This window comes from Euprymna scolopes, chromosome 6 (assembly GCF_053919585.1).
Source record: "Euprymna scolopes isolate OS-2025 chromosome 6, ASM5391958v1, whole genome shotgun sequence".
NCBI lineage: Eukaryota > Metazoa > Mollusca > Cephalopoda > Sepiida > Sepiolidae > Euprymna > Euprymna scolopes.
In genome coordinates, this window is record NC_136487.1 from 7,320,622 (window position 1) to 7,344,880 (window position 24,259).

At 36.7% G+C, this 24,259-nt stretch overlaps 1 protein-coding gene and 1 pseudogene across 2 annotated transcripts in view; one reads left to right on the forward strand and one right to left on the reverse strand.

Annotated features, from left to right (window-relative positions):
- The window catches only part of LOC145277484 (uncharacterized), a 351,446-nt gene that overhangs the window by 136,936 nt on the left and 190,251 nt on the right, over positions 1–24,259 (reverse strand). The window lies entirely within an intron of this gene.
- Positions 7,476–7,593, forward strand: LOC145278383 (5S ribosomal RNA; annotated as a pseudogene).

Sequence of the window (24,259 nt, forward strand, 5' to 3'; positions counted from 1 at the left end):
TGATGACAAAATAATCGACGTGGAAAGCTTATTTAACAACCTTCCTGTAAAAAAAAAACTTTTGATATAATCCTCAAACACATACAAAAATCCATCTCCCCCCCAAATCAAAGAAAAAATACTTAAAAAATACTTCTAGCCTGCACCATCGGAGTACCCACCTACGACCACATCGGGAACATTTATACCCAAATAGACGGCGTATTCATGGGTTCCGTCCTCGGACCCATCTTCAGCGAATTCTACATGAGTCACCTCGAGAACATGATATTTAACAGCACCAATAAACCCTCCATATTCTCCTCCTTGTTAATAACAACCAACAAATCTTTACACTTAAGGACCTTCTCTCCAAGAAAACTCCAAATTCAAATTCATTGTTGAATTAAATGTTAATAACAAAACTCCTTTCCTCGACACCCTTATTGACACTTCCAGTAGCACTTTGATCACCTCCACCTACAAAAAAACCTTCCTGCTATAGTTCTTGCCTTCTAAATTTCATACACTATACTTCTCAAGCAAAACTCATCTCTTCCAACAAGAAAATACTACTCAACGAACTAAAAACATTAAACAAGTCCCTGTCAACAAAGGTTTGCCAAATTATATTGTTGATCAATACATAAACTCCATGCTTCAGAAGTTAAACAACACTCCCATTGACAGTAAGACCCCCCAAACCACAACTCTAATACAGTCAACCTATCGCAATCAAATGCACCCGGGCTTTAAGTTAAAAGAAATCGCTATAAAAACATCACCCGTAGATATATCTTTACTGGAGACAACAATATCATTATATTCATCATTTACTATAAAATTTTAAAACCCAAAACCTAGTTATTAAAAACAATCCCCTCTCTTTCGCTCAAACCACTAGAACGGGCCAACGTCATTTATCACTTTAAATGCCCCTTGTGAGAATGTAATCCCCATAATAACAATGCAACTAATAGTTGCGTAGGATGTACGACCACAACATTATCATATGCCATTATGCCGAATCTAATGCAATCTCCCAACATTAACATAAAAAACATCATTGCCCCCTCAAATCTCAGAGAAATCTTAGTGAACAACACCAAAATACTAAACCACAAAACGAACGTAAAAAACTGAAAATACTAGAAGCTTTATATATCAAAACGAAAAAACCTACGTTAAATCAGGTCACATTTCAGAATAGTACCAATATCCTCAAATGCTTCGCATAACTTCTTCACCTCACACAAACTCACCTGTCCTTGTTACTCACCTGTCCTTGTCACTCACCCTAGAACGGTATGTTCTACCCACTTCCTCTCCCACACCAACCCCTTTACCGAAGTCAACAGTCCAACGACACTCGCTAACACCCCATTTACTACTAATTAAGTAAATTTCCTTAATTCCTAATTTCTTAACGAGACCAACAACTGAAATATACAGTATCTTAGCTGTGATACTAGGGCTATTTTTCTGAGTAGATGCAATGCTCTGTGCCTGACCATAATGACTGCCTATAAATACAGAATACGAATTCCGAATCACCATGAACTAGTTGTTCCTCTTATAACTGGAAAAAACACCTAACAGCTAGCTACGAAATTCCAATATACATTTCACTTACAAGACGACTACCTTTGTCTAACCTGTATGCCAAAAAATTTTTTTTTTCTTCATACTAAACCTTACCTAAAACTCTAAATCCTAATGGAGATCTACTGTTATTTGTAAGTAAATAACCCCTGTCTCTTGAACGCTAACAATCTGCTCCTTCCCACCAAGCCTCCACTAAACTACATTACGCAGCATTTGTAGTGGAATCCTTAACTTCCAGACCCTAACCCTCACATGCTTAATAGTCATCACGAAACATCTATACATTTCTACCTCTTAGACATGGATTAGAGTTCATTCCTATCCAGTTAGGTATTTAACAGCCAAAGTATGTACTCAGAAGCAAAGCGATCTGAATTACATAACTGACTCCTGCTAGATAGCTTTGCAACTATTAACACGAAACTGAACCGATACTGCTTGTTATGCAAAATGTCCATAACTCTTAGTTGAAAGCTGAAATTATCTTCCCTCAATAATAGAAACACACTTTATACCTACAACTTTAACTTTATTCGCATCTACTGAAAACCTGCCCATATATTTATTTACCTAATTATACATGATTCAAAACTTACTGTTTTATCCATACTATATTGCACTCACATCTCAACACTCCTGTCCTCTAAAATATAGTTTGAGCACAATTCGTAGTTCAATTCTTAATACCTACTCATACTGTAACGTTATCCTAGACCTAAGCTAACATAAATAAAAAAAATATATATATAAAGGGAAAGCCTCAAATCACATTATCTCCTTTCTAACAAACCTTCTTACAATTATAGTTGCTTAAACTGCATGAGCTCTACTCAACCCCTTTATCCAGTATCAATGAAATAGCAATGTCCCTAATTCACTTTGAGGAGTGTAACTATTCAGCAGATATATAACCTCTACAAACTAACCCAGTAACATTAACTAACCACGCGGGGTCGTAGAAATACCTGGATTAGAACTCAGGCGTGGAGCAAACCCTCTCAGTGCTGACGGACCCAGTAGATCTTTCCAGATCATCCGTCTAGGAGAAGGAACACTTTGAAACAAAACCTAAGGGGAGGGTAGCCTCTTCAGTCTTGGATGACAACCTTCCTAGTGCTGGTGACTAAAACAAATTACCGGTTTGCAAACCTAAACTGCTTAAGGAGTAGATAGGCTCTGTCTATCGCTCGGCTTCCATACTCCTTCTTTGCCTATTAGTCAGGCGCAGAGACACTATCACAGTGATTCGACAGAAACACCCAGTGATAGATCTTGTTTCTTGTCTAGGGTAACGAACGCCGTTTTCCCCACTCCCGACACACCCCACCCCTAAAACTGGGCACTTGAGAGTGCTTGAGTACCATATATGCTTGAGCAACTAGATTGGGTTGACCTTCCTCTGATGGGTTGAGGGTACCGGATTGGCAGTTCCTGGCTGCTGTTTCCGACTGCTCCATCAACAGTTGTATAATATCGGGATGTTTGTAGTGCCATGTCGCGCATGGAAAGGGACTCTGCACTCATCCCCGGTGGGCTTTCCTGGGGCCACAATCCTAATTCAAGAAAGGTCAGCTGATGGTCTACTTCTGATGCATGTCTGATGCTCTGCATAACCTCTTCTTCAGCTCCCCCTTACCTAAACTGAAACTCTTAAAAAATTATGGCGACAATACAATATAAAAATAAGCTTAAACCAGGCTTAGGGTCAAACAAATCCGACTTGCCTCCTCCCTTGAGGCTTGCATTCACAAATATCCGTACGCTTAGAACTAATTTAACTGATGTTGAAGCATTTTTCCTAACAAATACTCCGGATATCTTAGCACTAAGTGAGACTAGCCTACACTCCTCCATCCCCTCTAACTACTTTAACATGCCTGGATATCTCCCACTCTGCCGTAAGGACTCTGACAGACACATGCACGGACTTTACATTCGTAATACCCTTCCCTTGACTAGATAAACAAACCTAGAAACGGATGATCAAGGCTTTATGTGCTTTAGACTAAACATGCAACACATTAGCTACTTTTATTTTCTCTACCGCTCTCCCTCGACCCAGGACTGCACCATAATAAACAAAGTGTCTGACAGCATAGACACAGCACTCTCCCTCGACACTAGCGCACAAGTACATATATTTGGTGACTTTAATGTCCACTACAAAAATTGGCTTGGATTCTCTACTTACACAGATGCAGCGGGCAGCACAACTCATAGCTTCTCTATATCTCACTCCTTATCACAAATTGTTACGTTTACAACCCGTTTCCCTGACCAGGAAGAACAACACACAACACTTCTACATCTGTTTTTGACCACAGTTGCCGACAGCACACTTGGGAACGCTGATCATGCAGTGATAATGGTTGAAACCGCCCTAAACTCTAGAGCCAAAACTGAAGAGCCAGTGCTCAAAGCAACGAGGTATTATAAAAAGGCTAACTGGGGAGCCATCAGAGATCTTATCAGAGATGCCCCATGGGGAAATATTTTTTCTCTTCCTGCTGAACAGTGCGCAAACGAAACCACTGAATGGTTCAAAACAGCAATCGAAGCGCATGTTCCCATGCGGAAATTTTATAGCAAGCCCCACTCTCCCCAATGGTTTACGTCGACTTGCGCAACTGCCATTGCTCAAAAGCAGCATGCATATCGCAGATTTAAGAGACATAAGTCTAGTCCAAACAGACAGAAGTATATAGTAACGTTAAGAAAGAAATAGCGACAGCTAAGAGAGAATTTACGAAAACCACTAAAAAACGCATCGAAGCACAAAAACTAGGAACCCGTGACTTCTGGAAAATCTACAGCAGTGTAGTAAATAATGGGCAATAAACAATTCCCCCACTATCCAACAATCATGAGCTTGTTTGCTCAGCAACTAAGAAGTCTAACATGCTTGCCAGTCGGTTTGCCTCAAACTGCACACTGGACCTTTCCAACCACCCTCTACCTAACTTTCCTATGCGGACAGACGCCACGCTAGACGATCTGAAAATCACTCCTGCTCAGGTGCATGCTATCATAAAAACCTTGACACTTAAAAAGCATGTGGACCTGATCTCATCCCAGCTGTGCTATTAAAAATATGCTCAGCCGAAGTAGCTCCAGTTCTCTCCAAACTCTACAACAAATGCCTTAATGAATCTTGCTTTCCGGGCTGTTGGAAAACTGCTTCTGTGGTACCAGTATTCAAGAATTCTGGCGAAAGAACTGACCCATTAAAATATCGCCCCATTAGCCTTCTCCCACTTTTGCCAAAATATTTGAGACCATAATTAACCATGCTCTAGTCCATCACCTTACAGATGCTAAACTTCTGACTGACCAACAATATAGATTTAGACAAGCCCATTCCACAGCAGACATCCTCACTGTAATCTCTGAACGTATATACCATTCACTGGACAAAGCGGGGAGGGCAGAGCGGTAGCTCTAGATATATTTAAGGCTTTTGGCAGGGTATGGCAGGCCGGTCTCCTCAGGAAAATTAAATCATACGGTATCACTGGTAGAATACTTAACATAATTAAATCCTTCTTAGATAAGAGAAAAATCCAGGTTGTCCTCGACGGTCGTACATCTAAACAATATGATATAAATGCAGGAGTGCCCCAAGGGACTGTCCTTGGACCTCTACTGTTCCTGATATTCACAAATGACCTCCCCAACAAAATTGCCTCTGAGATGGTTATATATGCTGATGACACCACACTCTATAACAGGCACGACAGGAAAATAAATGAACACATATCTAAAGAAATGGCAGAAACACTAGAGGATGACTTCCAGTCTGTAGTGGAATGGGGACAAAAATGGATGGGCACGTTCGATGCCGCCAAGACTAAACTCGTTTCATTCAATAATTACGAGAAACTTTCTCTACCACCTATGGCAATGGTCAACGAGTCTTTATCTGAGAGTACATCTTTCAAACTCCTTGGCCTAACGTTCACAGGAAACATGAGTTGGAACAATTACATTGAAGGCATTGCCAGGGCCGCTGCAAGGAAGGTGAGTTCTCTCTACCGTGCTAGAAAACTACTAACACCCGGAAGTATCCTGTACCTCTATAAGGCCACCATTCGTCCATGTATGAAGTATTGCTGTCATATTTGGGCTGGTGCATCTGCTACTAGTCTCTCGCTCCTTGACAAGGTTCAGAAGAGAGTCGAAAATCTGATAGGCCCTGAACTGGCGTCTAAGCTTCAGCCTCTGTCCCATCGACGGATTGTTGCATCCCTCTGCCTGTTCTACAAGTATTTTAATGGTGAATGCTCTAACGAACTGCAAGCACTTGTGCCACCACGACGTGAACACCCTCGACAAACCCGACAGGCTGCTAAATCCCACCCCCACACTGTAGAGATCCCTAGATGTAAAAGATCTTTCTACTCCAGTAGTTTCTTCCCCAGAACCGCTAGACTTTGGAATGCTTGCTTCCCCAACTGTACTGACGTGCAGAAGTTCAAGTGTAACGTGAACCGACATCTTGCTGCCCAAACCCCTACATAGTACCCCAGTAGTTGTTGCCCCTGATAGTAGCCGTCTGCACCAAAGTAGCAATGTGCCTTGTTTGGGGTAAAAATGTAATAAAAAAAAAATGTGAGGACAATTTCACGAAAAATTAAAACCGAGAAGAAAAATGCTTCGACTTTATATCCATACGTTCGATTTATATACAAAAACATAATACGACAAATAAAAAAATAAAAATCGATTCTTTGTTTGATCTGAAAATTATTCTCAACTCGCATTTAGGTAAAAATGCACTTTCGTATAATTACTTCAAAAAATTATCGCAAAAACAAATAACATCTCTCTCTGTTTCTCTCCTCTCTGTCTGTCTGTCTGTCTGTCTCTCTCTCTCTTTCATATATATATATATATATATATATATATATATATATATATATATATATATATATATATGTGTGTGTGTGTGTGTGCTAAAACGTTTTGATCTTAAGTTCTACGCAATTATGCAGAAGTAGATACTATTTGACGTTATTGTTTGGGCAGGGCTCTGAAGGCCACAAAACCACTAATGTAAATGTCTCATCAGCGTGGCTAGCACCATGAAATTTAATCTTTAGGCCAAGTGAGCCATGGTGTCCTGCTAATTTATTATCGTAATTAATGGGAAGTATTGCACTATTTTAAATACTGACCTTGATTACGTTAGCCATTTCTCCACTAGTATATATATATATATATATATATATATATATATATATATATATATATATATATATATATATATATATATATATATATATAACGTCTCCTCATCAGCAAAAAGAGTGGGTCGGGGGTTAAAAACACCAAAACTAAAACTAGCATCTTTTAACTAAGGCAGATATATCTTTTATTCGCCCGCCTTTAAAGCCCGTAAGTATCATCGTCAATCCATTCATTAAATGTTTAATGAATGGATTGATAAAGGCGGACGAATAAAAGATATATCTGCCTTACTTAAAAAATGTTAACCCAAAAATCAGTTGGGTTAATTATCCTTGATAATGAATCAAATGGATTTGAAAGTACTTGGACCTACAGTAGCTTCGACAACTACATCAGCTAGTTCTTGCGTGAAGCAAGAAAATTAATTAGAAGGTTAGTAAGGGTCCAAACCAAAATGAGTATGCGTGGATTATGTTATTAAACGATATATATATATATATATATATATATATATATATATATATATATATATATATATATATATATATATATATATATATATATATATATATATATATATATATATATATATATATATACTTGTGGGCCGCCTGGCAATGCCCGGTCGTAAAATACGCTTAAATATATTTTGATTAATACAGATTTCGTATTTATTATTATAATATATTGAACCTAATATGCAGTAATACGCCATAATCGCGTTGGACACACCGGTTCCCGTCAAATCACTGAAGTTAAGCAACGATGAGCCTGGTCAGTACCAGATGGGTAACCATTTGGGACTTCCAGGTGCTGTATTTGCTCTCTGCTTATCTTGGCATTGTTTTCATTGTTGGACTTCTACTGCACTCGAGCAGGAGACGTGTAGTTAGGAATTGCGCAATCCTTGCTACACATTACATGTGCAGCTGCCCTATAAAGGTTTTTTTTTTCTTTTGTCTTTTGTAACTGAACGGAGGTATCGATAGTAATGATTTAAAAAGTTTTAAAAAAAATGACTCGTGCACCACCACCGGGAATCGAAACTAAAACCTTTAGCTTATGATTTACTTTTCACTTTGATGTTAATGCTTGACCTATGAAGACATGTTTGTTGCAAGGCTAAAAATTAAAACATGAACCAATAGCTATTACGTTACACCTGCATATTCGTAATGTCGCCGTTCGACCGTCACTTAGCAAATTTCATTTTTTTTAATTTTCACACTTTTGCACAGATTTTAGCTAAAACTCAAATATAAAAATTCGCATTGGCTCGAATATCCTATATATTAAGTTTCATATCTATAGAGTAAAAACTGACAGAAGAGTTTGGTAAGCAAAATTTTTTAAACGAATATATATACATCTACATAAATATATCTAGAAAACGGTTTGTGTTTACTATTACATTTTCGCCCCAAACAAGGCACATTGCCACTTTGATGTAGGGGCTACTATCAGGGACATAAGCTACAGGGATACTATGTGGGGAGTTGGGCAGCAAAGTGTCGGTTCACGTTACACTTGAACTTCTGCATGTCAGTACAGTTGGGGAAGCAGGAACCTGGAAAGGAATTCCAAAGTCTAGCGGTTCTGGGGAAGAAACTACTGGAGTAGAAAGATCCTTTACATCTACGGATCTCTATTGTGGAGGGGTGGGATTTTGCTGCTTGTCGGGTTTGTCGGGGGTATTTACGTCGAGGGGGTACAAGTGCTTGCAGTTCGTCAGAGCATTTACCGTTAAAGAACTTGTAGAACAGGCAGAGGGATGCTACATTTCGTCGATGGGAAAGAGGCTGAAACCTAGATGACAGTTCAGGACCGATTAGGTTGTCGACTCTCTTTTGAACCTTGTCTAAGAGCGAGAGACTAGTAGCAGATGCACCAGCCCAAATATGACAACAATACTCCATACATGGGCGAATGGTGGCCATATAGAGCTACAGGTACTTTCGGGCGTTAGTAGCTTTCTAGCACGGTAGAGAGAACCTACCTTTTTCGCAGCGGTCCTGGCAATGCTCTCAATGTAATTGTTCCAACTTATGTTTCCTGTAAACGTTAGGCCGAGGAGTTTTAAATATGTATTTTCAGATAAAGAGTTTTTGGCCATTGCTATTGGTGGTAGAGAATGTTTCTTGTCATTATTGAAGGAAACAAGTTTAGTCTTGGCAGCATTTAATGTGACCATTCATTTTTGTCCCTATTCCACTACAGATTGGAGGTCGTCCTCTAGTGTTTCTGCAATTTCTTTAGATATGTGTTCATTTGTTTTCCTGTCGTGTCTGTTATAGAGCGTGATGTCTTCAGCATATATACCCATCTCACAGACAATTTTGTCAGAGAGGTCATTTATAAATATTAGGAATACTAGAGGTCCAAGAATAGACTCCTGAGACACTCCCGCATTTATATCATATTGTTTAGATGTACGACCATCGAGGGCAACCTGGATTTTTCTCTTATCTAAGAAGGATTTAATTATGTTAAGTATTCTTCCAGTGATACCGTATGATCTGAATTTCCCGAGAAGGCCTTCATGCCATACCCTGTCAAAAGCTTTAGATATATCTAGTTACCGCTCTACCCTCCCCTGCTTTGTCAAATGAATTAATCTGTTCACGCAAATATTACGCAAGTATAAATCATGTAGAATATCTGCATAGAATATAATTACACGTAATAGTTTACTGAAGATGATCATCGCATATAAAAATCTGAAAACCTAATAGAATTAATTAAAATGAATGTTTAAAAGAATGTGCAAATTAGCTAGATCTTTTCCAGATGGAAAACTTTCTCTGCCCAACCCTGGTTCGTGACCCAGGGTTGGGCAGAAAAAGTTGCTTATTTAAGTTTCGCGCCCTAAAGCGATGGTTGCTCCAAGGATATTAGGGATGGACTTATTTGAGAGGGTGGAGTTAAAGTTTTGCTTCTTTTTAGGAACCCCAGAGAGCATCATGGAGTGGACGAACTTGGAACGCGCTTTCGCATTTTTTAAGCGCTCAATCGTCGCAACTAAACGTGTATTCCGTAAGCATTTCAATATTGCACCAATGGTCGTGTTTCTGGCCGGCAGTCGATTGTTTCATGGGTAAAACAACTTCAGGGAAACGAATGATGTAAAGAAAAAGAAACCTGGCCTCCCATGTACAGCAAGGCCACCCCAAAACGCAGTGAGACAATCTGTTTTGAGATCTCCCCGACGGTTTGCTCACAAACACGCATCTGCTTTTGTGTTGTCTGCTCGTTTTGTGAGACCCATCCTCCATGAAGAATTGAAATTTCATCCCTAGAAACTGATTATGGTGCAGAAACTTAATCCACGCCAATTTATTGCTCGTGAAAAATGCACGGGAGGCGCTTTTGGGTTTGCCTGACGGCACACATTTCTTCAATGATGAGGCTCACTTCCATCTTCCGGTATCTGTAAATAAGCAAAACATCCCGAAAAACCCAGAGAACTTCATCAATGTCCTCTACACGCAATACGTGTAACTTTGTTGTGCACTATCGCGAGTTGGCATAATTGGCTCATTGTTTCTGAAGAAAGCGAACAGGTAGTATCAGAGACATTTGACCGTTATGTTAACATGATCAATGAGTGTTTCCTGGCAACACCGAGCCAGATGGGCCTGGAAAATGTGTAGTTCCAGCAGGACGGTACCACGGCACACTCAGTGCACTCGTCAATGATTGTTTTGCAGCAGAACTTCCCATGACACTTCATCTCCTTGAGGCGCGATCTGCATTGGTCAGCTCGATCCCCTAATTGATCACCATGTGACTATTTCTCATGGGGATTATCTGAAATCATTTGTTTACAACGATCGTCCTAGCACTTTGATTCACTTGAAAAACATTCGTTGAGCTATCGCCAACATACCCATCGATATGGAAAGAGTTGACCGAAACATTAGAGTTCGATTAACTCAGTGTATAGAAAAGAATCGCCGCCATCTTACTGATATTATTTTTAAAACTGATAAAAAAGTAAATATTGTACTAGTTGCAGTTCAAAGAATTTCATGTATACCTGAATTACTTGTGTGTTAATTCATATTCCAATTAAGCAAGTTGCTCTTCTTCACCCTGTTTAACAAAGTTGTATTTTCTTTTTAAATAAATAGAAAAAAGGGGTTTTAATATGAATATAATTACACACAGTAAAATTGATAGGAATGTTTATATATATATATATATATATATATATATATATATATATATATATATATATATATTTTAAACACATACACATATATGTTCCCTACGATATGAACACGTATACGCTCACGTAAAAATGTCAACGATTTTCATTGTCATTCGGTGGACAGTTAAAGTGGAATGACTTGCACGATAAGACAAAGAATGAAAGCTGCACAAAGTTGATAATGGTTGCATATTTATTCATTTTTGTTAGATCAAATAATCCTTTTTTGCTAAAGAGCGGAAGACAATTCAAAACTAAAAAAAGTATATAACAAAATTAAAAAATATATAAAACCTACAATTTTACATTCATTTATTCTTTCCATCAGGTTATTTATTTTTTGAAGAGTTGCGCATGTTAAGTCGTCATCTATTGATCTTTCTAGACAGACATGTAATTCTTATGTTTTTTGTGTGTGGGTTTGCACTGACCTAGTTTCCACGATCCATCAACATACACAATGCACTTCACTTGCTCCTTTCTTTGTTTCAAAACTAATGGCGACGATGCAGTTGTCAGCAAGTCAACGAGTCATATAATTTTAAAAGTGTTAAAACAATGGTGCAAGAAAAATAGTCTCACAGGTGTCATTTCCTTTAAACCCCGTCTGTGTTTTATTACTTGCATATATTTTTATTTCTCATATAGGTTGATTATTCGTAGTATATACAATAGGGTCGGCAACCTTCGGTCCGCAAGCTAAATTCGGCCCGAGTAAGTTTGACCTTAGGCAACATAAATTGAAACAAATACATTGAGAACATTGGTAAGGGCGTTGCAAACGAGGTGGGCTCCCTCTATCGTGCTAGAAAATGACTTAAAAAACTTTTACAAAGTCACAATTCGTCTATGTCCACACTATTCACACTAGCAACATCTACAACAATAACGTCCCTTTACACCTTTATTCTCACTTCAATATCATCACCAATATATCACCTATACTCCATAAAACCTATAGACAAACTCAACGATCAGATTAATTCAGACGAGAACAGATTTAGTTGAGAACAAAAGGAGTTAGTTGGCGTTCTCTTTTCGAGCGAAAAAATTATCTTTAAATGAGGGAGGGGCGGATTTGCAAAGCTGATCCTTTGTCAATCGGTACGGGATAATCCCTCTGCCAATCTGCCAAATTAGCAATTTGAAACTCCTGTTGGACACCTGCTTCAAAAAGGGGGAAATATTGATAACCCAACCAAATTTATGATATCTTCTTCACCATCTACTCATTGGTAACTTTTATGAGGCTTCCTGTTGATTCGCAAAAAAAAAAAAACAAAACAAAAAAAAAACACTGTTTGAAAAATGCTGGAAGATGTGGAGTGGTCCATACTATGAATAAAATTGACAAGTTGAAAAATGCAAAGGAAGGACCTCTATTTCTGTTTACTCTTCACTATAGGATAATAAAACTAACCTTTCGCTTGGATGACGGCGAAATAGTATGCAATTTAATAAATCCCAGGAATTTAGCAACAGTGAGCATAGCATATAAAGTTGTCACCCTTCATGGCACACTTTAGAATCGTGTGCACCGTTATTGGTTAGTCTGAATATGAGGTGCATCAAAATCAGGCAGTTCATATTCAAGGGGATCTCGTGTACCTGAGAGCATTTATTTGTCTTACCTCCAGGAAGTTAGACATACGTTTACGTGTAGGTCTTGATGAAAGTGTTTTATGAGACGAACTAATTTCGAACCTGGCACAAATAGGTTTTGACTCCGTGTCGTTAACTGGTTAGCCACCCTGGGGATAGATGTAGTTAAAACAGAGGATATCAACCATTCTTTATTAGTCAATTAGTGATTGATGACTTCGATATTTTCTCATCATATCTGTATCGTCGAGTAGAGATGTTTATCACCTTGTGAAACGTATCCTGTTTGCGACAGTGAATGTTACCCGTGAGGATAAGGGGAACACTCTGACTGTGACCAATGCTGCCGTAAAAAACTTCGAGTTATAAATTCATGCACCCAACACAGTTCTGAAGGTCTTTTATTTTTGGCAGTTGTTGATATTCTTCTAGAGAACTATAAGGTCGAATACGTATTAGACTAAAAAGTCTGATCTGACGGCTAGTTGCGATCATGTCGACAATTTCGTATCTATCGCCTGTGACCAATTAATTGTTATGTGATTGAATGTCTGAGGCGTCGTCGACATGTGGTTTAGATCGGATTTCCAGCTTGAGGAGGAATTGATCAGATGTCAACACAAACGTTCAGATTTTTTTAAAGGAATCTTTTCTCAAAAGATAGAGTTGATGGATGCGAGATGTCTATTATCATAATTTACCCTTGTATTTCCACTGTGAAGTGTATGTTATGGCATTCCAGAGCTTTTGCATCTTTGTAGGAGGTGAAGGCTGTGGGTTCGCGTTTCTTTTAATCTTTAATACAGAAAATCCTTCCAATATTTTTCGCAATTTATTAATACATTGTTCTAAAGTCAAACATAAAAATATAAAAGACTTTGCTGCTTGTCGGTTGGTTGAGATATTTACGGCGAGGGGAGTAAAAATGATGTAAATTCAACGGATAACATTCCGTGGAAATACTTGTAAACAAGCCCAACGATGCAACCTACGAGAGATGAAATAGCTTGATATTCATTGTAGGGTTCATTAGATGAGAAATTCATTTCAAGAGGGAGAAATTAATGATCGGTGCAACTTGAGGGGGATTTAAGGTTGCCTGACATGTCAAACCATCAACATTCTGAAAGATAATCTTTCGAAAGAGTTTATGTTTGACTCCATCTTAGCTTTTCGGTCCCGAGTTCTGTGCCAACAGTGTGGAAATGCATTGCAATAAGCGCCCACGGTTTGCATGTGTCCGCTGTAGGGAAGCAGTGGTCCGCGAACCTGGAACCTTTCCGATACAAGAATAATACATGTATTTTGAGAGTCCGAAGTAACAGAATAAAAATAAAACAACAAAAACAACAAACGATTTTTGTTTGACAGGAGTCATTTTGGCTTTTGGATGTTAGTTTGCGTATGACTTTATTTAATGAGAGCGAAAAAAGATTACTATTGCTTATGTGGAAAAGCGAACTTTTCCGTTGTGGATAAATAAAGAACACAAAATGTATATTTTCTTTTCAATTGGAAAGAATTGACGTGAATAAAATAGGAATTAATTTCCTAAATACATCGTTCAGCGAAGTAAATTATAAATAATCTTCACGTTTTCGTCATAGACGGAAGTATTAATCGCAGTTTTCATCTTCTATATTTCGAAAACTTTGTTGGGCAAGTGAACTTTTACAGTCTAGAAAATATTTAGTAGAGGAGTTTCCTTTGTATACATTTGAAGAGCGGTTATGATAGCTTAGGGGGTCACCACTTATCAAAGCCCAGAGACCACTCGGGGATGTCAGATGAAAAATTCAGGGTATCTAAAAATTATGATTAACCTCTGAACTAGTGATACTTCCAAAATATATTACTCCTCAATGGTGAAAAAAAATCAATTCATGTCTAATTGTCTGCGTTACGACATCATTAAAAAAAGGAGCATTTTTTTCAACTTTATCAAACTTTGCTAATTCTGAAATAATGCTCCTCGCGATTCAGGTCGAAGCTAAAACTAGAATTATGATATAAACGATGAATCTAAAGAAATTGAATTCATTTAGCTATTATTTTGATTAGAATCTGTTTTCTATTTTTCAAGCATCAGCCTAACGTTAAAATTAGGTGTGATAAAATAGATTGCATCGAAGGGAATCTAACAAAAATGGGTACAAATTGCAAGCTTGTGCGTACGAAAGGAAGAAGTATGAGAGCATGTTGCCTTTATTAGCATGGCGTACGCGGTTCTGAATTCTTTTGGACTTCAGCCTCCTAGCCATATAAGGAAATTAGTCCTGCCTCCTATTTTTAAAAAGCTTTCAGTAATAGAATTATTCGAAGATGCTCATTCTCCACCCTTTATTTTGGTCATAGTTTCTCCAAATTGTCTCTTATTTTGGAAGGACACCATCCACCCAAAACTCCATCATAATTTCATTTCGTCATACTTAAACCTGACCCCCACTTATAGACCAACTTGTTTATTTTAGGTCCAACGGTGGGCGGTCTATTTTTTTGAAAGAATTAGGTGGAGTTTACTAACCTGTTTTTCTTTCTTTTTGTTATTAATGTAACACTCATAATTTTCTTTTATTCCACGAAATTCTCTCTCTTTCTCATTATATATATATATATATATATATATATATATATATATATATATATATATCGCTTTGAATAAATATATGGAAATATTATATATTTTCAAAACTTACTACCTACCTCTACTTACGTATCGAGCATTGTCGAAAATATTTACATAAAATTTTTATGTAAATACGTAATATATATATATATATATATATATATATATATATATATATATATATATATATATATATATATATATAGTAAGGTATGCAAATATGTATAGTAATAAAGCTATACAGAATTTCCCGCGTTTCATCCCCGTAAGGATGCGTTATTATTATCTATATATTAATATGATAGTATTTATTTTTTTATTTTGCGTGTCATAATTACATCCGAGTGACTGTCGTTTAGTTGTTATGGACTTCCTTTTCTTGTAATAAATAATTTTACCAAGAATTCTTCATAAGTTTTAGTTTCAGTTTCGATTCAAGTTGATGCACCCAAGTCATATATATATATATATATATATATATATATATATATATATATATATATATATATATATATATATATATATATATATACACACACACATATATATATATATAATTGCAATGTTATAATATATAAAAATCGATAGAACATTAACTCTATAATTATATATACGAAATCTACAAGAATTAAAATATCATATTTAAGCGTACTTTACGACCGGGCTACGCCGGGCGCCCCTATTAGCTTAGATACATACTTTTGCAGTTTTAACAAAAGAGCTACAATAATATTAGAGCGTCTCCATTTACACTAAACATCTGCAGAATGCCAACATCAATATATTACATATAAATGAGTCCCCTGTGGAATCCACAGGTCCTGCTGGTTATTATTATTATTATTATTATTATTATTATTATTATTATTATTTAATGTATCCATATAAAATCTTATTAGAAGATATGTATCGATTATCAGTATTTACATAACGACATATTAGGCTAATAAGCCTGACGAGTCTTTATGAAGATGGAACACAGAAAATAATGTGTAGCTTAATTGCTATGTATATTTTCATAACTCACTGCATCTACTTACGCACTGAACACTCTTGAAGTAAATATCGAAGTTTTAAACAACAAAAAATATTTAAAGAATCAATTTTGAGCTCAGAAAATATACCGATTCCGATACTGATTCCGATACCGATTCCAACATAACAAAAGCTTTCACTTTTTCGATTCCGATTAATCGTCCCAACACTGATATAAATATATATTCTCTCCTGCCCGTCAGATAAGAAGTGGTGAACAAATGAAAACTGAGTTGAAATAGTTTTAAGGTTTTAGGGGAAGGGAGAAAGCAAATAGCAATTCCAACAAATCTCTACCATTTTAAATGAATTTGGAAAGAAATCATCACTCTATTTCCATAGTGAGGCGTTTTTTTTCTTTTTGGCCTTTTTGTTTTCCATACCGATTGATAGTTTTTCTTTTTTCTTTTTTCAAATCGTTACAGTTTCGGATGTTTTCTTTATCTTTTCTTATTTTTTCGTTTTTAATCTCACCAACTGAGATGTTATTTTATACAAAAATGCACGTGTCTTGCGTCCACGTTTGTGTTTCGTTTGGTCTTTCTTATTAGAAATGTATGCGTGTGTTTATAATGAGGCGTGTCCAATATTTTTCTCGATTCCAATACAATTACAGGTTCCGATTTCGATTCTTTTAAAATCTCTAGATATTTAGCTATACAGTTGTGTGTCTTAAAATCCCATGTAATATATGCATATACTTTCGAAAACCTAAATACACTTTGGAGATGGGGGTGGTTTATAGATTTAAGTTTCATTGGTAGTAAACAATTATCATTTTTCCATTAGTACCACCAATGGAAAATTAAGTTAAAAAAAGAAAAAAAAAAAACGAAACAATAAAAAGAATCGTTTTTGGTATCGGAAAATATTCATATTTTTTCCTGATTCTTATACCAATTCTGATACCCCTCAACATTCCGATTCCCATTCTGATTCCGATTAATCGTCCCAACACTAGTGTATGAGTAAGGGGGCAACACAGACACAATATTTTGCTCGAAGCACGTCCAGCAGAAGAGAACGTGTCGCTGTATGTTGTATTTATCGACTTCAGTAAACCCTTTGATACTGGCTCTCAGCCTGTGCTTTAGTATGCACCCAATAAGTTTGGCTGACATGATAAACGAAGCAACTGGATCAAAGTATTTCACACAGACATGCTAGTCACCACATGTTGTTGACCCATGTTTACAAACAAATCTTGCTGACTTGTTTGCTTATCCCCGTGCGTAGTTAATGACGTCATCGGTTTCTAAGGTTATCTATCAAAACTATGTTGAGAATATCTGTGCACAGTGGATAGCATCATTAATTCATTAAAAAAGAGAGACAAAGGATAATCGTGCACAGTCGAAGATGTCATAAAACGGGAATGACATCATCCACTGATTCAGGGAAAGAGAGAGGTAGGAAAGAAAAAGCGAGCGAGCGAGATGGATAGATAGAGAGAGAGAGATAGAGAGAGGAGAAGGAGAAAGAGAGAGAGAGAGAGAGAGAGAGAGAGAGAGAGAAAGAGAGGTGGAAAATATTCTTCATAATGTTTTATATAGACCATTGTTTCTCAACGTGGGTCCTCAGGCTCACTTGTGGGTTCGAGGAATTTTAATAGGAGAGGGAGGGAAAGAAAGACAGAGAGAGAGAGAGAGAGAGAGAGAGAGAGAGAGAGAGAGAGAGAGAGAGAGAGAGAGAGAGAACTAGAGAGAGAAAAGGGTGAAGGAGATTGAGCAAGAAAGAGGTGGGAAATATTCTTCATCATGTTTATCTAGACCAGTGTTTCTCAACGTGGGTCCTCAGGCTCACTTGTGGTTTTGAGGAATGTTAAAATGAACCTAGAGCTGTTATTGAGCCTGGAGTAAGCGTAAAGGAAAATATATGGTGGTTGAAATTCGATGGTTTTTCTTCTGGTGTAGGTTTATGAAATCAGAGTATAGCTCCATTGATAGCAGAAGCAGTTTTGTTATTTTTTAATGTTTAAAAAAAATATTTCATATATATATGCTGCGAATAAGTTGGATTCTCTCTACCGTGCTAGAAAGTTACTTACGCCTGAAAGTATCCTGTCCGGTTATAATGCCACCATTCGCCCAGGTATGGAGTACTGCTGTCACATTTGAGCTGGTGCATCTGCTACTTGTCTCTCACTCCTGGACAGGGTTCCAAGAGAGTCGCCAACCTGATAGGTCCTGAACTGTCATTTAGGCTTCAGCCTCTGTCCCATCGACGAAATGTTGCATCTCTCTGCCCATTCTACAAATACTTTAATGGTGAATGCTCTGACGAACTACAAGCACTTGTACCCCCTCTACGTAAATACCCCGACAAACCCGACAAGCACCTAAATCCAATTCCTACAGAGTAAAGATTCCTATGTGTAAGTTTTTTCCCCAGAATTGCTAGACTTTAAAACTCCCTTCCGGGATTCTGCTTTCCCAACTGTACTGACATGCAGAAGTTCAAGTGTAATGATAGTAGCCCCCGTCTTCAAAGTGGCACTGTGCCTTGTTTGGCACTGTTTATATATATATATATATATATATATATATATATATATATATATATATATATAAAGCTGTGTGTGTGTCTAGTCACGAATAGGCTCATATATGGTTTACTATTATAGAAAACTGATTACATATAATGATAGAACATGTATCTAGACACAGGAATGGGTATGTTTGATCTGGCAGAACGGTGATTCATTAAAATTGTGGGGGGGGGGTCTCCGTACGCGCCTGGTCTACAAAATATGCAAGGAAAAAATTTAAAAATAAAAAAAAAAAACGTTTACAAGTGTTTTTGATATAGATGTACATAATAATACTTTGATAAGTATGTTTTAACTTAAATAGGGATGGTATAATAAAATTGTGGGGTTTCCGTTCGCGCCTGGCCTCCATAGAATGGAAATAGGCACAAACTTTAATAAAGACTTTTCATATCTATCTGCGTAAGTATACTTTGATAATTATGTTTCAGTTTTAAGAAACTGAAACATAATTATCAAACCTCCATAGAATGGAAATATATCACAAAGTTTAATAAGGTTTTTTAATATAGATCCACAGAATATTGTGATAAGTGTTTCAGTGTGAACAGGTATGGTATAATAAATTATGGGGTGTATCTATTTTATTTTTACTTTCATCATATTTTGCTTTGATGTTGATACCCCCAAATTCGAAGCTATCTTTTTACAACCCTTCCTTTTCATAACCTATCATACTTTCATAAATCAGAGTCCATTTTCTGTAGGCTGTTTTTGAACCCAGTCAACGACGGGTACTTTTCCTAGTATATGTATATATGAAATTAAGAATTTCGTATATAAATACGTTTTGAAGGCTAAAAACAACGTATATTATTTTATATGAAAACAAATTTATTTTTTAATTCAGGTATTTTGATGATATACATCCTTATTAATGAAATTCTCTCTCTTTTCTCTTTTTTCTTGTCCTCATGGTGTAATCCGCGAATGAGAGGAGAGTATTAGTCTCTTAATCGTATGATTTTCAAAAATTTTAATTGATAAGGATGTATAGCATCGAAATATATGAATTAAAAAATAAATGTTTATATATATAAAAAATATGCGTTGTTTTTAGCCGCCCAAGCGTATTTATATGCGTAATTCTTAATTCCACGCTTCAAATGTAGGTAATATTTCTTTAATATATATATTATGTATTTTTTGTGCGAATTAATTCCCTACGGACTCCGAAACCGCTGAGCGAATTTTTATGAAATTTCACACCAATATATTTTGTGTGTCTGAGAGTATTCGTGAATACGTTTTGTATAAGTTTGATTCGGAGAGGTATCGAAAAACGGTAACCAATAATTTATCTTGGTAAAAGAGGAACAGTCTGATTTTGTACAAAGTTAACGCCTTATAAAGCCTAACGCACAAACAAAAAGGTCCAGCATACAAAATCAACATTAAGTTCTTTGATAAGACAAAGGAGCGTTCGAAATTACAGTTTCTGTTCAAAACACAATTATTTACTTTTGTATATTAAAAATACCATTATATAATCATATCTTCTTTAAATCAACAGCAACTTCGTTGATAGGACAGGAGCGCATCCGAAATGAATGTTTCATTTTAGTGCACAACTGAACCATGATGTTTGTTTTTCGAATTTTAAACATTAATTCAAGCGATTATATGAAAATAATTTTATCCAATCAACAGTAGATTCTTTACAGTAAAATATAGACTACACTGTATTGTTGATTAATCACTGTGGAAAGGCATGTGAAGTTTCCTCTCTGTACACCGCAGTGGGTCCCTAACTAAAGCAGGAAATCATTCGATTGGGTTGCATAATGGGGAATTTAATCGATTTCGATGACAATTAAAGTGAGGTGTGGAACATTATTTATGTTCATTCAATCCCAGCTTAACGTAGGGTCTCTGTGCTAGTATATATATATATATATATATATATATATATATATATATATATATATATATATAATTTTAGTGGTTAAAGTTAAATTCTGAAAAACAAAATACAGACACATATATTCGAGTTAAGAATTTATTGTTTGACAAGAGGAATACATAGAAGGGGGTTATGCTAATTTCCTTAATCCATGGATTTTCAATAATGGCTCATATCATCAGAGGAAATGAAATGCGGTTAGCAAAATGTTCAATTTTCAGAATTTTACTTTAACCATTAAACTTATATATTGCTCTATTCTTAAATATTGAGCTTCTCCTTTTTGGCTAGGATCACACTGAAAGTATTACCTCAAGTAATATCTATTAGTATATTTCACCTGATTTTTAATCTGTGTCTTATCTCGCTTATATATATATATATATATATATATATATATATATATATATATATATATATATATATATATATATATATATATATATATCATCGGCCTCCTGCGTGCCCATCTCTTTTCCCACCTCTTTTTCCCCGGCAAAAACTGATTGCATGACATACACGCCTGCAATTCAATTCAATCACGAACAAATAATTCTAAATATATTCAAGGATTAAAATTATATGGGAATATGTTTATTTATATTTATATGCGGATAGTGTCTACATTCGGAACTATTCACATTCATGAAATGTTGGCAAGTGCAAATTGACACGGATATGAGTTTTCATCGAATTCATATTTATTTTCACCATTTACGCATTCATTTCATTGGGAAAGTTATGAATCCTCACACCATCTGTTATCAGTTAAACAATTGTAGTAAATTAATGGTATATAATGCCATTATTGGATTTTAGTGCTGGATAACATCTTAAAAGTCATTAGAATTTTATTCCAGAACAAGCAAATGGACAAGATATCTCTGATTCTCTCTTCTCTGCTCTTGAGCACGTGGTGCAATGGGGGAAGGGGTGACTGGTCAATTTGGATGCACCTAAAATTAAGCTTCTATCTTTCCATCACCAACGCTTTGATCCCCATCTGGCATCAATTGAAATGAATGGCTCTTGCTTTGGGGAGGTTTCATATTTTGATAACATTCTAGGTCTGATATTTATGTCCCAGAGTGGAGTACTATTGCCACATCTGAGCAGGAGCTGCTAGAAAGACCTTATCATACCTTGACAGAGTTCAAAATAGACTTCATACCCTAGTAAGGGATGCCCCTTTCTTCTTTCTGCAACCTCTTTTGGACAGAAAAGACATTATGAATCTGTCTCTACTTTATCGATATTTTCATCACAAGCGCTCGTCTGAGTTCCAATCTATGCCCCTTTGCCAAATTTTCACGAAAAACACTCGTCTAACTAAAACCACTATCAATAATTTTCTCCGCTCTTTATCTGTGCTAAAACCTAAACGTAGATTCCATGAACAAAGCTTCTTTCTTAGAATTGCACGCCTGTGGAACTCTCTTCCGTTTCCCTGCTTTCCAGCTGACTACAACATGTTCGTCTAAAGTAAATGAGTTCTTGATGAGCCGTTCCCCTAAATTTTCCACAACCAACGATTACTACGATATTGCCCCATTGACTACCGTATACTCATTAACCCTTATCCTCGAGTAACCCCCGAGCCTTGATAAGTGGTGATTCCTTTGTAAAAAAAAGTAATACAATTAAGACCAACAGTTAATTTCATATAAAATTAAAGCAAAATGAAAACGAGGTTGTTTACATTTATTGTCATAAACATATTTTCGCGGATCGATAATTGTCGAATTTTTATATTTTGTATCGGTCTATTTTTCGAAACCTTTAAAATGTTCACATAAATCCATCATAGAAATGCATTTTTAAGTGCATTGCAGTTTGTGTAGTGTGATCGTTACATTTGAACTCTGACCCAATACGTTGTATGCAGAGACAATCACAAAGGAAGAAAGGAAAGAAATTCCACTCGAGTTCTAGCAGTTGAAACAAAATGCATTTATTAACGGTCGTTTTATCACTAAAACACGGCTCCATCTTGTTTATTTTTTACAGTTCCTCTCGTCTGTTATGTGGTTAACTAAACTCTGCCGTATCGACACATCTTTTCAATTCTCTCGGGGTTACAAGACTATCTCACGCTGGCATGTGTTTCCTGATCGCTGTCGCCATCCACGTGGTTCAAAATCTCCGCATTTCTTTACTTTCTCCGCCTTCGCTGAACATCACCTCGCACCACGGCTTGGTCACTTACATAGTGAGATGCCGTTGCTGTTACATACGTGCGCATGACTACGTTACATTAATTTGAACCTTTTTTTTTTTTTACTCATTTGCATTGCTTGAACAATAACTTTGAAACATTATAGTGTGAATTAGTTGAGAGAATTTAAAAAGGGATTTCTCTTTTCTCTATTTCTTCCAATTATTATCGATTAAAGAAAGTAACTTTTATAAGATTTTGAGAGAGAGAGAGAGAGAGAGAAAGAGAGAGAGAGAGAGAGCGAAAGAAAGAGAGAAAGAGAGAGAAAGAGAGAAATAGATGGTTAGCTCGTCTCCTTATTCTGAGTCACTCTGCACGCTCCTCCCATATAAACCGGTAAGCTATATCTTTTTAAGTGTAGAGAGGTGGGCAATAACAGCAATGGGAGGAAGAAAGGCTGCGGCAGAAACCCTAGAAAACGACCTTCAGTCGGTAGTGGAATCGAGCCGTAAGTGGATGGTAACATTTAATGCTACTAAGACTAAGCGTCTTTCCTTTAACAGTTACAAAAATATTATCAACCACCGATTGCCATGACAAATAACACCCTATCTAAGAGTAAAATTTTCAAACATCGATCTAACATTCACAGGCAACATGAACAAATACATTGGGGATTTTGCAAAGGCTGCTGCAAAGAACGTAAAGCGATCCACCGTGCGGGAAAATTACATCAACCAGAGAGCATCTTATATCTTTACAAAACTACAATTAATAATAAATCCCTTGCTATCGGCCATCTCCAGCCTCTGTCCCATCGCCGAAATGTCGCATCCATGTGCCTTTTTACAAGTTACTTTAATGGAATGTTCTCTGATGAACTCATAGCACTTGTGCCTCCTCGACGAACGTACTCCCGACTTACACGACAAGCAGCAAACTCCCATTCCTTTACTGTTGAGGTTCCTAGATGCTGGAAAGCCTTCTACTATGATAATTTCTTCCCTCTGACTGTTTGAATTTGGAATTTCATTCGTATTTCCTGCTTCCCTAACTGTACTAACATGCTGTGAGAAAGAGGTTGCATGGAAGAGAAAAGGACATCTCCTTCGAGGCTACGAAGTTTATTTTGAACTGTATCAAGGCAGGATAAGTCCTTTCTAGCAGCCCCTGCCCAAATGTGGCAACAGTACTTCATCCTTGGACGTACCTGGCTCTTATATAGATAGAGAATTGCATCAGCAGTGAGATATCTACTGGATCAATAGAAGGATCCCACCATTTTTCCAGCGGCCTTGGCAACAGATTTGATGTACGTGTTCCATTTCAGATCAGGAGTAAAGGGCAAAGTATCTAACGACTGGAAACCTGGATGTGACAAGTTTGAGTTAAGTTCATGGGAGCTGGAT